Genomic DNA, 15,936 nt, shown 5'->3' with positions numbered 1-15,936 from the left:
AAAAAAAAAAAAAAAAAAAAAAGAAAAGAAAAGAAAAAAAAAAGTAGGGAAACTTCCAAATAAAAAGGTAAAAAAGGGAAAGTTCTTTCTCTAAGATCAGGAACAAAACAAAGATGTCCACTTTCACTACTTTTATTCAGCATTGTACTGGGAAGTCCTAGTTGCAGCAATCAGATAAGAAAGAAATAACATCCATCAAAATTGGCAAGGAAGAGTAAAACTCTCACAATGTGCAGATGACATGATACCATGTATAGGAAACTCTAAAGGCTCCATCAAAAATCTCTTAGAACTGATAAATTAATTCATTAAAGTTACAGGGTACAGATTAATATACAGACATTTATGTTTCTATACACTAATAATGAAGTAGCAGAAAGAGAAATTAAGAAAACAATCCCATTTACAATTGTACCAAAAAGAATAAAATACCTAGGAATAAATTTAACTAAGGAGGTAAAAGATCTATACTGTGAAACGTATAAGACATTGATGAAAGAAACTGAAGAAGACACAAATGGAAAGATATAGTATGCTCATGGATAGGAAGAATTAATACTGTTATAATGTTTATACTACTCAAAGCAATCTACAGATTTAATATAATCCCTATCAACACACCAATAGCATTTGTCATAGGAGTAGAACAAATAATCCTAAAATTTGTGTGGAACCACAGAAGACCTTGAACAACCAAAGCAATCAGAACAAAGCTGGAAGTATTACAATCCCAGATTTAAGTATATACTACAAAGCAATTGTAGTCAAAACATGTAGTACTGGCACAAAAAGAGACAAATAGATCAGTGAAACAGGATAAAGAGCCCAGAATTAAAGCGATGCTTACGTGGTCAATTAATCTATGACAAAGGAGGCAAGAATGTACAATGGGGAAAAGACAGTTTTTTCAATAAATGGTACTGGGAAAACTGGATAGCTACATGCAAAAGAATGAAACTGGACAACTTTCTTTACCATACATAAAAATAAATCAAAATAGATTAAAGACCTAAATGTGAGTCCTGAAACCATAAATCTCCTAAAAGAAAACACAGGCAGTAATCTCTTAGGCATTGGCCTTAGCAACATATTTATGAATATGCCTCCTCAGATAAGGAAAACAAAACCAAAAATAAACTATTGGGTCTATACCAAAATAAAAAGCTTTTTGCACAGCAGAGGAAACCATCAATAAAACAAAAATGCAACCTAGTGAGGGGAGAAGATTTTTGCAAATGATATGTCCAATAAAAGGTTAATACCCAAAATACATAAAGAACTTATACAACTTGTGGAGACTTAGGTGGCTAAGTCATTTGAGCATTGTGATTCTTGATTTTGACTCAGGTCATGATCCTAGGGCCGTGGGATTGAGCCTCGCATCAGGCTCTGTGCTGCGTATGGAGCCTGCTTAAGATTCTTTATCTCTCTCTTCCTCTGGCCCTCTCCCCTGCTTGCGCACATGCTCTGTCTCTTAAATGGTAATAAAAAAGAACTTATTCAATGCAACACCAAAAACCCAAGTAATTTGATTCAAAAAATGGGGAAATGACCTGAATAGACATTTTCCCAAAGAAGACATACACATGGACTACAGATACAAGGAAAGATGCTCAGCATCACTAATCATCAGGAAAATTCAAATCAAAGCCACAATGAGATACTACCTAACAGTCAAAATGGCTAGTATCAAAAAAACAAAAAATAACAAGTGATGATGAGGATGTGGATAAAAGAGAACTCTCATCCACTATTGGTGGGAATGAAAATTGGTGCAACTGTGGAGAACAGTATGGAGATTCTTCAAGAAATTAAAAGTAGAAATCTCATATGACCTAGTAATTCTACTACTAGATATTTGTTGAAAGAAAATGAAAACACTAAGCTGAAAATATATATGCACCCCCATGTTCACTGCAGCATTATTTACAATAGCCAAGATACGGAAGCAACCCATGTCTATTGACAGATGAATGGATGAAGAAGAGGTGGTATATATTTATACAATGGAATGATACTTAGCCATACAAAAGAATGAAATCTTGCCATTTGTGACAACATGGGTGGACCTATGTGAAATAAGTCAGACAGAGTAAGACAAATACCATACGATTTCTGATAAGGACACCAGTCATACTGAAATAGGGCCTTACCTTTCTGACCTTACTTAACCTAACTTACCTTTTTAAAGGCCCTGTATCCAAATGCAGTCCCATTGGGGGTTAATATATGAATTTGGGGGGATATAATTCAGTGCATAACAGCAGAGAAATTCTCCACATGAGAAAATTTAACTCCAAAGATTTTAGGGTAGAGCCATCTCCAGAGAATCCAGGCTGAGATTTATCAGGAGAGGAAGTGATGGCAGGGATACACACCCACAGACAAAAGACCATGTGAGGACCCAGAGAGAAGGTAGCCACTACAAGCCAAGGTGAGAGGACTCAGGAAGAACTAAATCCACCAACACGTTGATCTTGAATTTCCATCCTTCAGAACTCTGAGAAAATAAATTTCTGTTGTTTAAGCCACCCAGTCTGTGATATTCTGAAACATCTGGGATTACCATATAGATCTGTTTTCATATATTCTAAGAGAGACACTCTTCAAAGAGAGTATTTTTATTTACAATGGTGTATATCAAGAGATACACAAGAGATATGTATATCAAGATTTATCTTGAACTTTTGAGCCTTATCTTTAAAAAAAAAGAATGCTGACAGGGGTGCCTGGGTGGCTCAGTTGGTTGGTTAAGAGTCTGCCTTCAGCTCAGGTCATGATCTCAGTTTGTGAGTTCAAGCCCTGTGTTGGGCTCTGTGCTGTCATCACAGCAGGACCTCCTTCAGATTCTGTGTCTCCCCCTCTCTCTGCCCCTCCCATGCTCATGCTCTCTCAATAATAAATAAAAATGTAAAAAAAGAAAAAAAGAATAAAAGAATGCTGACATATTTTGGCCAGGCCTCTAAATTTTTTATTAAGGTTGTAAGTGCTGTATAAAAGTGCCTGTAGATCTATGCAGCCCCTGGAGATTTATCTAGGCTCCTCCTTCCCCAATCCCCTGGATACTTCCTTATTTTTGTTTGGTGTTCTTCTTGCCTTGTTGCTGGATTCTAGCTCTCTGCCCACTATTTTTTTGGCATTGATTTCTCAAAAAGACTCCCTGCCTGGCTTTTAAATTTGACCTGAATATAGCCCTAAGTTTCTTGCTCTGTGACTTGAGGCCATTGAAGTACATTCATGTCAGTTTAGTCTTAAACAACCTGGGCTCTGGCTTATCTGGAAGAGATTGGACCTTGCTTTGCTTGTCATGAAGAGTAAAATGCAGCTATTTTTTACTTTCTATAGGATAAACCAATATGAATTAGATTAGTGAAAGACTATAATTATAGATAATTTATAGAAAAACACCATCTTATTAATCTGAGGCTTGCATAATGAATGGCAAAATCAGTACACAGTTTGTGCCATTTTTAGGCAGAATGCTGTAAAGAACTCAAAATGTTGGGCTTGTGCTGTTGAGGAACAGCATTGGAGAGCTGGTCATACCCAAAGGATAGTTACATAAAAGTTTTCTGCTCCTTGAAAGTGAAATAGAGTTTTAGCAAATTATAAAATACAATGATAACCTTGAGGAAGTGAAGAAAAGAATTATAAATTTCATTTCATAAACAGTATAGTTTGTCAATTCCATTCCTGTCTCACCTATCCATTAATTATATGTTGCTGAATAAATAGAAACTTTACCTGTTTCTTATTGAAAGGACACGTAGACATTGCTTCTAGCTACATGAGACAGAAAACTTGCTAATGTTTGAAATATCCATTGAAGTTTTCTAGAAGCAGATGGTTATAAATGTGCTGTATTTGAACTTTAAAAGTGCTTTGAAGAAACATACTTGTTCTCAAGTGTCTGAAGAACAGAGATTTGTCTTAAGAAAACTGGTAGAAATGTGACAATTTGAAGTTCAAGAAGTTCTGGACAGATGAGGAATTAACCATAATCTAGTTGCTATTTAACATATAAGTTAAACCGCTGCGGCCATCTCTTTAGACAAGCTTCGTAAATTTCCAGAGATATTAAACTCTAAGATCCTAAATGCTCAAGGCAAAGAAAGTAGAATAACTAATATAGTTACAAGGTCTCACAGGAAGCTAAGTAGATTATTATCATTCATGAGAAAATTTCCAAATTAATGACCTAGAGAGAATAATATTTGGGTTTAATGATTCTAACAAAAGACATGTCTCTAATAATGAGTAAATAATGTCCATTTGATTTTTACCTTGTGGTGGGCTGGACTATGGTGAAAAGCAATGTTGTTAACACCTTTTATAACCTTGGAAAAGCACTGTGAGAAGTAGCCTCATTATATCTGGCTTCAATTTCTTAAACTTTATGGAATCAAATTCCAAAAGGCAGCCATGTTAGAATAAATGTTTCACTATGATTTGTGAATTGTAAATCAGGATTTTTGAGAGAACTGAAAAGTGAAAAATTTATTTAACATATTTTTTGAATGCAGGAACCAACTAACTTTGTTCTCTTTACACTCCACCAATTAAGTAAATCAAATTCATTTTTTATTTTTATTTTTGGAGCCATTGATAATACTATTGGATTCAATTATTTCTGCTTCTTAGGCATTGCATGTGGCAGGAGTGAGTTGACCTCAAACTATAAATTGTATTTAACTTAATTTGATGGAGTTTCTTTCTAAATGAACGTTCATTTTTGTCTCTTTCATATTTGATACTGGTGATTCCTTGTCTTTCAACTCAGTTATTCTGTAAAAGCTGAACTTTTAGCAAATGAATCCACAGAGACCTAGAAATTTCAATTAATTCATCAGTCCAGATACTAGTGAATAACTGGCTACTGAATAATCTGAACTTGGTGACATACAAGCATGAAAATATGTTTCTCCACTCATTACTTTTAATCATGCTCTGTTGTGTCTCCCGTTTTTGCCTCTTAACTACCTTTCGGGAACTTATAGATAGTAAAACTCCAACCAGTCCAACTCCAATCTCATCTACTTCTCAGAGGGATGCCTGGTCTATGGCTGGATGGATTTGTAGTGGGAAGGTGCTATGGCAGTTCCTGTACTTCTCCCAGCTCCTCAGGGTTGGGACAGTGGGGAGGGAAGAGGGTAAAAGGGCAGAGGCCCTTACACTTACTGGCTTGTCATTGTAATCCTCGCTTGAACACTGCAGCTTCTCCAGTGAACAATGATGGAGGGTGACCACCTCTCTGTGTAAGGACAGAGGTGCTGTTCTCTCTTGGAACCTATGTATAGGTCCTTCCAAGGTCCTAGAAGGAAGGCTTACAAACTGCACAGCTGCCTCTATAGCAGTTGTGACTTTGGCTTCTGCTTTTCTATCACACTTCCCTGTTCCTGCCTCCCAGCTGTCTCCCTTCCTGCACTCTGGTCTCTTATTCTTGGATTCTACTTAAATAATAATAAGGAAACTCAGGTCCAGCCAACTTGCCTATGTGTCCACCCNCTGTTCCTGCCTCCCAGCTGTCTCCCTTCCTGCACTCTGGTCTCTTATTCTTGGATTCTACTTAAATAAGGAAACTCAGGTCCAGCCAACTTGCCTATGTGTCCACCTGACCAAACGGAATTGACATATCTGTGCCAGGACAGAAGGTGAGACTGATAGGTTTTCCTCCTGTGGCCCCCACCTTGTCCTGTTACCCCTCACTGATTCTCATCTCTAGCTCAAATAGGCACAGGGGGGTGTATCAGCAAGTCTGTTTCAAAAGCCATCTTCATGAAGGGATGTATCTCCCTTTCCCGCAGACCCCTGCATCTCAATGAATGAGTCTCTGGTGCCTCCTTTGTTAGCTTAGAACTAGGGAAATCTTCCTCATTCACTCAATGGGATCAAGAGGAAAAGCTGAAGTTTTTGCTCCCAACTCTGATGAGTTTTTTGGATCCTAACCTCGTCATTTGCTGGCAGACACAGGAAATGAGGATGGTAGGTGGAGCATAGATGGGGTCAATGTGGCTGTCTCTTGGTCTGCCTGAGGATGTGTCTAGCCCTGGTGGTTTTCCTTTCATATGTGAATGATGAGATCCTTTGTCTTCATCTCCACTTAACTACTTGTTATGTTAGGAAATGACCAGCAAGATGTGCAATAGCGCAGATCAGCTTGGGCCATAAACTGGGATCTGTGCAGAACCAGATCAGAAGATGATGCCAGACAAAGATGGCTGAATCTATGGTCTTGGGGACACCATTCCATCAGCCATTCTTGGTGCAGTGGTCAGCAACATATCTTCAGTGAGAGCCTGGTAGTAAACTCCAGAACCCATTGAAGTGATACTTCTGAATATTTGGTTCTAGTGATCTACTATTTATGATTTGGTAATTATAAATTGTTCTATTAGCTTGTACCATATGAAATTGCCATTTTTCCTAACTCAAATAGTCAAATGTTGCCAATTTTATAGTGTTAAGCCTAATTATAATGTGGATTTAGTCATTCTTAATTGGAATAATACATTTTGTTATTTTGTTTGCGTTCAGAGTTGAGAACCCTTCCTGCCAGTTTTGGAGAAGAGAGAAAGTGGGAGTTTTCAGCCAAAGTCCTGACTACTACCCAAGTTTAATATTCAGACAAAACTGATGAGCTTCCTCTGATTATTTAAGGGAACTTAAACAGGGATGGGTGATAGGTAGTTTTTTTGTTTGTTTTCTGTTTGTTAGAGAGGGTTTTTTTTTTAAATTTATAGTAAAATTTATCAATTTGAATAATGGGTTTGGTACATATTTAAAAGATATTTCTAGGTTTTCTTCATGAAAAAGAATCAAGGAATGTGATGAGTTATCTAGAAAATAATAATTATAAGAAGTCAGGGAAACCTGATCACAGGTTTTAGAATTTGTCAATTGTTAAATACTCTCTTTTTTGGTAAAATATTCTACTAAGTGAATTCAGATGGAATGTTCCAGAACGACATTGTCTATTTCTGCCATTACTATTGTTACCAGGCAGCCATGTCCACAGAATTTCTGATTTGTGTGATATCACAACCCACAGGGTTGTAAAGGAAACAAAACACTCTCATGAACTAAAAACCCCTTTGTACCAATATGGACAAGAGAAGAGAGAGAGAACATAAATTTAATACTTATCAGACTTACATGCATGTAAGGTGGCATTACATTAAAAAAAAGTGACTATAAAGTATGGACAGAATTTTACACAGATTTATGCAGAAAAATTGAAGACAGAACAACTAAAACTTCTCTTATCTCCTTGAGATCCCAGGAATGCACTTGTGATTATCTCACGTATACTTTCTGAGACACCCTGAACTAATTCTGGAGGTGCTTACAGTTTCAAGATCAGAGGACCTGCAGACATACACCTTGATGTTTAAAGGTTGAAATGTTTTTTAAAAATTTAGTTTTGAGAGAGATTGCACAAGCAGGGGAGGAGCGGGGGTGGGGTGGGGAATAAAGGATCTCAAGGAAGCTCTGGGTTGACAACTTCCACACTGACAGCAGCTAGCTCAATACTGGGATCAAACTCACAAACTCGGAGATCATGATTTGAGCTGAAGTTGGACGCTCAATCGACTAAGCCACCAGGTGCCCCAAAATGTTGAACTTTTAAAAGGCTTATTGTATGCTCAAGGAGATACCCTAATGAGGTAGGGGGCATCATCCTCCAAGAAAATGTCATTGGTGTACACTTACAAGGTCCTGGTTAGAGTGTTAATTGATGGTTACATTTGTATGGAACAGTTGTGTATCAAAGACTTAAACACATTCACATCCTTTGACCCAGTGGTTTTAGCTCTAGAAGTCAATTTCTAATAAATATTTTCAGTTGTCTTATTTGTATACAGGGTAGTTCATCTCAGAATTATTTAGCTATATGTGCAAGAATTTAGAAACAATCTAATATCTATTAATAAGTATTGGTTGAAGTAAATATCATGCATTCATAAAATGGATATTTTGGTGTTGTGATTATATTTAACAACATGGGAAGACGCTCATAATATATCATTAAATGAAAACAACTCCACCTGACAAAACCTATATATATACACTCCCAATCTCTCTCTCTCTCCATATATAATCCCAATCTCTACAGGATGTATGAGGGATAGCTTATATTTTCCTTTATGCTTTTGTCTGTATCTTCTATAGTTAACATTTTGATTCAGAAAAAGGTGTTATCAGAAACAAAGTGAAGTAAATTGTAGTGAGCTAGCATTTAAGAGTAGTTGCTGTTCAAAGATATCTAATCATTTCTAATAAAAGCTCCTTTTGAACTTTCTATTTGTGCTATTGGAGGGCCATCCATTTTCATATCTCTCTGGCTATATTTCATCTGTGCACATCTACTCTGAGGACCTGGGGTTTACTCTTGTAAGTGCATGTCTGCCACAACTTCTTTTGATCTTGAAGAGGAAGCATTAGACCAGGAGCTGGAAATCGAAATCATAACTTTAACCCTTTTATGATCTAGTGGTAAGTTGTAGACACATTCCTTAATTTCTGATCCCCCCTGGTTTGTCTGCCATTTACAGAAAATGGACAAAGGAGCCAAAATCATATAGCACTCAGCTGGATTCACCTAAGTGCAGGTGGTGGGTCAGGAGGCTCTAAAACTAGGGAGGAGCAGATACTGAAGGCTCATGTGGGTGGATGAAGAGACGGGACAGTCAGTCTTTCCAGTTTCCCTCTTCTCCAAAGAAGAGAGAGTAAAGACTTTTTTGTCTCTCTGTAGAATGAAATCCCCACATGTTGCTCTTCTCTATAATGGAAGAAGTGGATAGAATTGTCAAAGCAAATAGAAAATACCAACGAAAGGTACTCAGAGGGGTTGAGCTCTCTTTTGTTTGTTTAAAAAAACCTGCCTTCCAAAATAAAAAGGTGTGCAGACTGCTCCAGTTAGTTCCTAACATACACTAGAAAAACTAATTATAAGGGATCTTTTGAAAGCTTTTTGATTGGGAAGTTAGAGTTCTTAAAAAGTGATGCTCAAACTGATATGCAGAATCATCTGAAAAAAATATATTTAAAGTTGTTGAATATTGGTAATTCACATATGGCATTATCTGATGATTCTCAGGTAAAGAGATGATGCCACCATCATCTGGAGACCTATGCTTACCACACTACACTTCATTGCATTATTTTTAATATCTGAAGATTTACCACTAGATGGCACTTAAAATCCATGAGACTCAGAGTGATGCTTCCACTGGGTGGCAAGAAAAGACAGGACAGGGATACAACTTCAGTTCTCACAACAGCGTTATCTACTTTTGCAGGAGAAGAAAAGCAGAGTCAAGATTATTTCGAGACAATTGGTGGGTAGGATTCTTAAAGCGAACATATAAATGATAGAATGTTTCTCTTTAAATATAATTTCCCCTCACCTACATTGCTATTGATGAGTAGGTTTTTAGTATTAAGACAACAGGCTGTTGGACTAATGAGGGTTTGGTGTAAACAGTGAGCGGCCGTGTTCCTTCTGAAGGAGGTGTGGAGAACGCGCGGGGAATCAAAATGCGATTTTAGTCCCAGCTCAGTGCCTGCTCTGTTGTTTGGCACCAGGCTAACTGCTCTCTCTGCCTGTGGTTAATTTGGTTTGTGCTTCTCTCATACATCAGGGGAGCGACACCCAGTATAAGGACACTGTGATGCATGTAAAGGAGTAGGGGAGTGGAACCATTGATTTTGGGGACGTGGCAACAGCAGCCACTGGTTGTGGCAATAGGATACAGAGGGAGTGACGGGTGGGCTTGGAGGAGTGGCCCAGCCCAATTTTAGCAAAGGCATTATGCAGCCCGGTGAGGGGGAAAGCAGAGTAAACAATGGCCAGTGCTGGGCCCCGGGTGTGTGAACAGTTGGCTCACAGAGAGGGGAAAGATGGCTGCCTGGGTAGTCCCAGTGGGGGATTGGCTCAGACTCTACAGCCAACCACCACCGTGACATTGGGCAAGTTAAGGTGAATTGGGGCCTCTGTTTCCTCGCTGAAAAATGGGAGAGTTCAGTTTCTGGAATTTCCGAAGTTCCTCTCAAGTTTCTAGATCATGTCAGGACAGATACATTTATTTAGTTTAGTCATCACAACAAGTGTTTCAAGTGGGCACTGCAGATATTTTATTATCCTCCCTGTTTTCTGCAACAGGATGTGGGACTGAGAAAGTCTATTCTTGTTACTGGAAGTGTGACCTGGCGGGTACCAGCTCCACTTGGAATCCTGTGGAAAATGCAGATTCTCAGGCCACATCCGGGACCTGGTGAATCAGAGGCAGTATTTTTAACAAGATCTCCAGGTGATTCACCTACACATTAAAGCTTAAGGAGCACCCCGGTGCTCTACACACTGCCTGAAAAAGTCCGGCTATGACTTCTTCCTTTCCCTTATGAGGCCACCCTTGAACTTAGGGGTGGGATTGATTCATTTCCTTGGCAAATCTTTACTTTAAGTGCCTACCATGTGTCAGGCCCTGTTCCCTTCTGGGGTAGTACAGAGGAGCAGGATGGGAAGGTCTCCATCCTTGTGGGGAAGGACAGGAATTCCTTATAGGAATCCTTTCTCTTCTCCACTTCCTTAGGTGGTGAGATGAGGCCAGCAGTCTCTTACAGCGTTTACTTGGGAGTCTCTTGAGCTTCTAAATATCTAAGACAGGGTTTTTGAACCACAGTAAATTGATATTTGGGGTTCTGATAATTTTTTGTTGTGGGGGATTGTCTTGTATATGTTGCACATGTAGTAGTACCCAGGGCCTCTGTCCACGAGCTTCTTTCCAGGAGCAACCCTTAGTCATTACTGTGATAACCAATAACGTCTCCAGACATTGCCAAATGTCTCTGGAGACTGCAATCCCTCTGCCTACAGGTTATTACTCCCTAATCTAAGAAGAACTAGGCTACAGTCAAGGGGAGATGCAGCCAGGAGTCAGTCAATGAGCCTGAGTGGGTATAAGGTTTTCAGAAACAGAGAGGTAAACAGGACCTTAAGCTTGCTTTCACTGTCAATCCCCTTCTTCATAGTAAGGAAGCAAATATGGGTTATAGAGGACATGATCTATTCAGAACTAAGTAGTATCCCTGTACTTGAAGTTTGTTTAGAATTGCCTCTTAGGGACAAGAAGAAAAGTAGAAGAGAAGAAATCTCTCTACAGTTTTCTACACTCAAAGCATGCTCTAAAATTAGAATTGTTTCCTTGGACGGTCAATTCACCCCCTCCCCCAGGTTTTCTAGGTGCCAAGTAGAGTGGTATTGCTTATTATACACTGCGAGAGAGTCTATACATAGGCTGGCATTTCACTGTAGGTTCCCAAACAGCGAGATGCCTCTTCTGCCTTTGGAGTCAGTAGTATTTAAATAATATGCCCAGAAGACTCCTTACCGGCTAGCATTGTCAGCTTCCTAGCTAAATTTACAGGTGAGAGTGTATATACTTCTGAAGTAATTTTAGTGCAAATAAATACCACCAGGATGAAATGAGAGCACTTCTCTTGGACAAAAGCCAAAGCAGAAGAGAGTCGTACAAACATCTCGTACCTGTAGCCTGAGTGGAGGGAGACGTAACCTTTCCACAGTTCTGTGTAAATTCCAGAAGGCTAGTCTGTCTTGACTTGATTGTAGCTTGACCTCTGTCCTGTAGGGACTAGAATTGACTTCCTGAAATCCCTTTCCAAACTAAAAATCTGCTCTCTTGCCTCATTTGTTTAACCCCTGTGATATAACATTAAAGCGGCAGACTTGCCAAAGGAGTGCTGAGGGTGGGCTCGGGCAGCGGGGGGAATCTCCGTCCCACACACAGCCTTTCTCCCTGCTGGCAATGTGAAGTGTATTATTGAAAAAGGCTGGCAGCTCAAGGCATTGTTTGGCTTTCTTCCTTGGCAACAGCAAGCAGCAAACTGTAGGGAAGTTTTCCCCTCATCTACTGGCACCTTCTACCCTGGTGAAATGCAATATGTATAGTCTGTACACTGATCCTTAAGAAGTGAATAATTCACTTGAAGTAATTTCTCTGCTACCATGTTTTCAGGCATCTTTGCCTACTGTGGAGAGTATAGGTACCTTGTTTACAATAAATCAGTTTTCTCTGGGAGCAGTTAGGATAAAAGCCTTGCGGTATTCAGGTGAAGGTGCTAGGTGTAAGTAGAGCCCTCAGGCAAATTGCAATGTCTATTTCCTTGCTATGCAATGAATGGGTTGAGAGCCACATCCCAATCACGGAGGAGCTTGTTAGAAATGCAGAATCTTGGACCCACCCTAGGCCTACTGGATCAGTTCTGCATTTTAACAAGATCCCCAAGTGATTCATATACATATTTAAGTGTGAAAAGTACCTCTGTTCTGGATCAGTACTGCTCAACCTTGGCTGTGGGTTAAAATCATCTGTGGAATTTGGTAATATTCTGATGCCCAGGTTGAACCCCAAACTCGTGATTCTCAACCAGGGCTGACTTCGCCCTCCAGAAAACATTTAGCAACACTTGGAGACGTTTCTGGTTGTCAGTACTGTAAGGATGCTCCTGACATCTAGTGGGTAGAGGCTGGGATACTGCCAAACATCCTACAATATGGCGACAGTCCCTGAAAACAAAGAGTTATCTGGCCCCAAATGTCAATAGTGCCAGTGTAGAGAAACCACGTGTTAGACCAATTAGATGAGGATCTTTGGGGGTGGGCACTAGCCACCATGTATTTTATTTTTTAATTTTTTTTTACAAATAGTTTATTGTCAAATTAGTTTCCCATGTATTTTTTAGTACTCCCAAAGAATCCCAGTGTGCAGTCAAGGTTGAGAACCACTGGGAGAAGCTTTGTTGATAGAGAGCCAACAAGCCTAGGAGTTAAGATTTCAGAGGTCCAGAAAGATGTTTTGGTTTCAGAAGATATGGTAAGTTGAGCTGTCGTGTATGTCCAGTGGTTTCAGCTGTGGGGGAAGGAAGCCTGTGGGACAGGGAAGATGGGACTAGTTAGAAATCAGAAAATTTCTAGACCTTAAACAAGCAGATTCAGAGACTTACTCTAGATCCAGCAGCAAGGAACTAAAGGGGATGATAAATCCCCTTTTTTTTTCTGCACAAAAAAACACTCCACAATATAGTGGCTTCAGTCAATGATTTCTTATTATCTATCACAGTTCTATGGCTTGACAAGTTTCATCTGGAAACTTGCCTAGGGACTCTCACACAGGTGCTGTCAGGTATTGTCTGAGACCATGGTCTTTGAGTGGCTTGTCTGCTAGACATCACTTACATGGCTGGCAGTTGATGCTGGCTGGGGCCAAGCACCTAGCTAAAAGCTCATCTGGGGCAGTAGACTGGAGCATCTCTCCATGAGCTCCCTATGTGCTTTGGGCTTCTCTCAGTATAATAGCTACGTCTCAGAGGAAACATCCCCAGAGTAAGTATTCCAAGAGACTAGAGCAGATTTGGGCCCTTGTGAGTGAAAGTCAGACTCCTGATGCTTTCTTAGGGATTTTACTGAGAACTTAATAATAAAGAACTTAAATAAATGTTTATATAATTAAATTTGTATACTGTTAAATCTCCTTGACATAAGCACCAGCAATAGGATTCAGAGATAATTTTATAGGTGTTGGAAGAAAATTGATACTGAAGTATTTGTGAAACAAAGGACTGCTAAGAAAATATAAAGTATCAACATATTTTTCTCTTCTTTTTCCCTCACCCTTTTCCTTTCTATATTCAGAACTTTATGTCTCCCAACTCTGCTGACCAACAGTAACACGTTGTCTTATTCGTGGTGATAGTATGGTGGTGCTCATGGGGTCTATTTACGAAGAAAATAAACTTTAAATTTTTAAAGAAAAATTAAAAAAAATTTTTTAACATTTATTTATTTTTGAGAGACAGAGAAATAGAGCACAAGCCGGGGAGGGGCAGAGAGAGAGGGAGGCACAGAATCTAAAGCAGGTTCCAGGCTCTGGGCTGTCAGCACAGAGCCCGATGTGGGGCTTGAACTCACAGACTGCAAGATCATGACTGAGCCAAAGTCGGACGCTTAACTGACTGACCCACCCAGGTGCCCCTTAAACAAAATTGTTTTATGCTCAGGAGTGCCGCTTATTATAAGTGACTCATTAATTTATTAAACCAACCATGTAGAAAGATATGGTTGGTAGTCCTATTTGTCTGTAATGTATTTGAAATAATATCATAGTTAAAATTGTTTTGTATTTAGATTTTTTGATAATTCAGACCCATTTCTCTTAAATGATGTTTTTCTCTTTATAATTATAAATCACAGCCATCTCTCTGAAATAGTTCACATTCCGTTTGGACAGAGAAAAAGGTTATAAACTTGGTGGGAATGCAGATGTGTTGTTTACATTCTCTGAAAAGAGCCAATAATATGCTCATTTGATAAAATTAAAATCCCCAAGGACTCTTAGGGTATTTTTTTTTCCTTTCTTCTTTTGGTTTTCATGAGATTTGTTACCATCAAGGCAACCGATTCCCTGGGTTCTTGCTCTTCTATTAATAATATACGTTCCAAACTTTTTAGGAAATAAAATATGTTTACAATCCAGGAGTAATATTGCTTTTTGGCTAGAACAAATGGGTAATCTTTTGCAATAATCAATGGACTCTGCACTTAGTTTATGAAACACATTTCACCAGTTCCTTTAGACTGTTCCACTTTTCCCATCATACAAGTGGGGACCATAAGAATTATGAGAATGAACAAGTCCTACCTGCTTCAGGACTTTTCTTAGGAACAATTTTGCTATGTGCTCTTCACAATTATACCATCCTCAAAGAAGTATCACTCAAAGAAAGCTGGCCTATCAAATTATGGGCTACATTTCACAGAAAAAAAATCACAAAAGCTCAACATGGGGACCACCATGTGTGGGTGAAAGGGAGAATAGTGTGAAAAAGAGAAATTGACAAGGGTTTAAAAAGTTCAAACCTCGTTGCAGCTCTGTCACTACTTAGAAGCCCTGATACAAGGATTTGACTTTATGTACTACCCTGAGTACCTCCTGAACTTAAAGTTGGTCAGAGGGAAGGGGGATCTCTGATTTGCCTACCCCGGGTGAGATATTATCCACAGAGCTTAGGAGGTGAATGAGTGCTGTGTAATGCAGGCAGCATACCCCCTATTCCCTCTGCAGTGATTTTCAGCGATCGCTTCCTGGTTTTGGCAGGAGCAGCTCTCTCCTTGAAATGAATGGGAGTTCTTTGTGCATGCAGTTCTGCCCAAAAGAAGGGCTGTCAGATAACAGCCCTGAGACAGTCTGTTCCACAACAGAAACAGAAAGACATAGAGCATCCCCTGAGCCTGGAGAGAACTAATTAATAATAAAATAAGACTTGACTTCATGCAATGTTTCTTCTTTTCTTAGACTTGAGGCCATGCATGTGGAAGTTAATGGTCCCATGAGAGAAGTAGACAGTGATTATACGTAAACTAAAAGAACAAATGACTCTGGGGCCAAACTAATCATTTCATTTCTACTCTCTGCTGCAGATGCATCATCCACCCTTTGCTACCCATAGATTTATTCTACTTTGGAAAATACAAAGTATTTCTCATGATATTTTTGGTTGTTTATATCAGGAATAACATATAATATCCTTGTTCTCCTTCAGCAACCCAGAGCATGTCAAGTACTACTAATGCTTCCTCATTCTACGTTTGTATTCTAGAAGAGGAAAGAACAGTAAAGGTATCCTTTCCCAGTAAAGTATTAATCATAAAAGAGAGCTAATAGACACAATCACTAAGTGGTGACACCTAAAATTTAGTGAGAGCTCAGTAAATAAATTAATTTTGTTAATAATTTGTTAAATAAAGTAATGGAGTAGAATTATGGGAACTATTGGAAATAAAAAAGAGGATCCGTTTGACTTGGTTGGAGAACTTGTGAGTGTTATGTTTTGTTTTCCTTTCTCCTATTTAAACAAAGA

The sequence above is a fragment of the Crocuta crocuta genome, unplaced genomic scaffold, assembly GCF_008692635.1.
Source record: "Crocuta crocuta isolate KB4526 unplaced genomic scaffold, BGI_CrCroc_1.0 scaffold113, whole genome shotgun sequence".
NCBI classification, from domain to species: domain Eukaryota; kingdom Metazoa; phylum Chordata; class Mammalia; order Carnivora; family Hyaenidae; genus Crocuta; species Crocuta crocuta.
The sequence above is the reverse complement of the archived record's forward strand: the minus strand, read 5'-3'. Positions refer to the sequence as shown.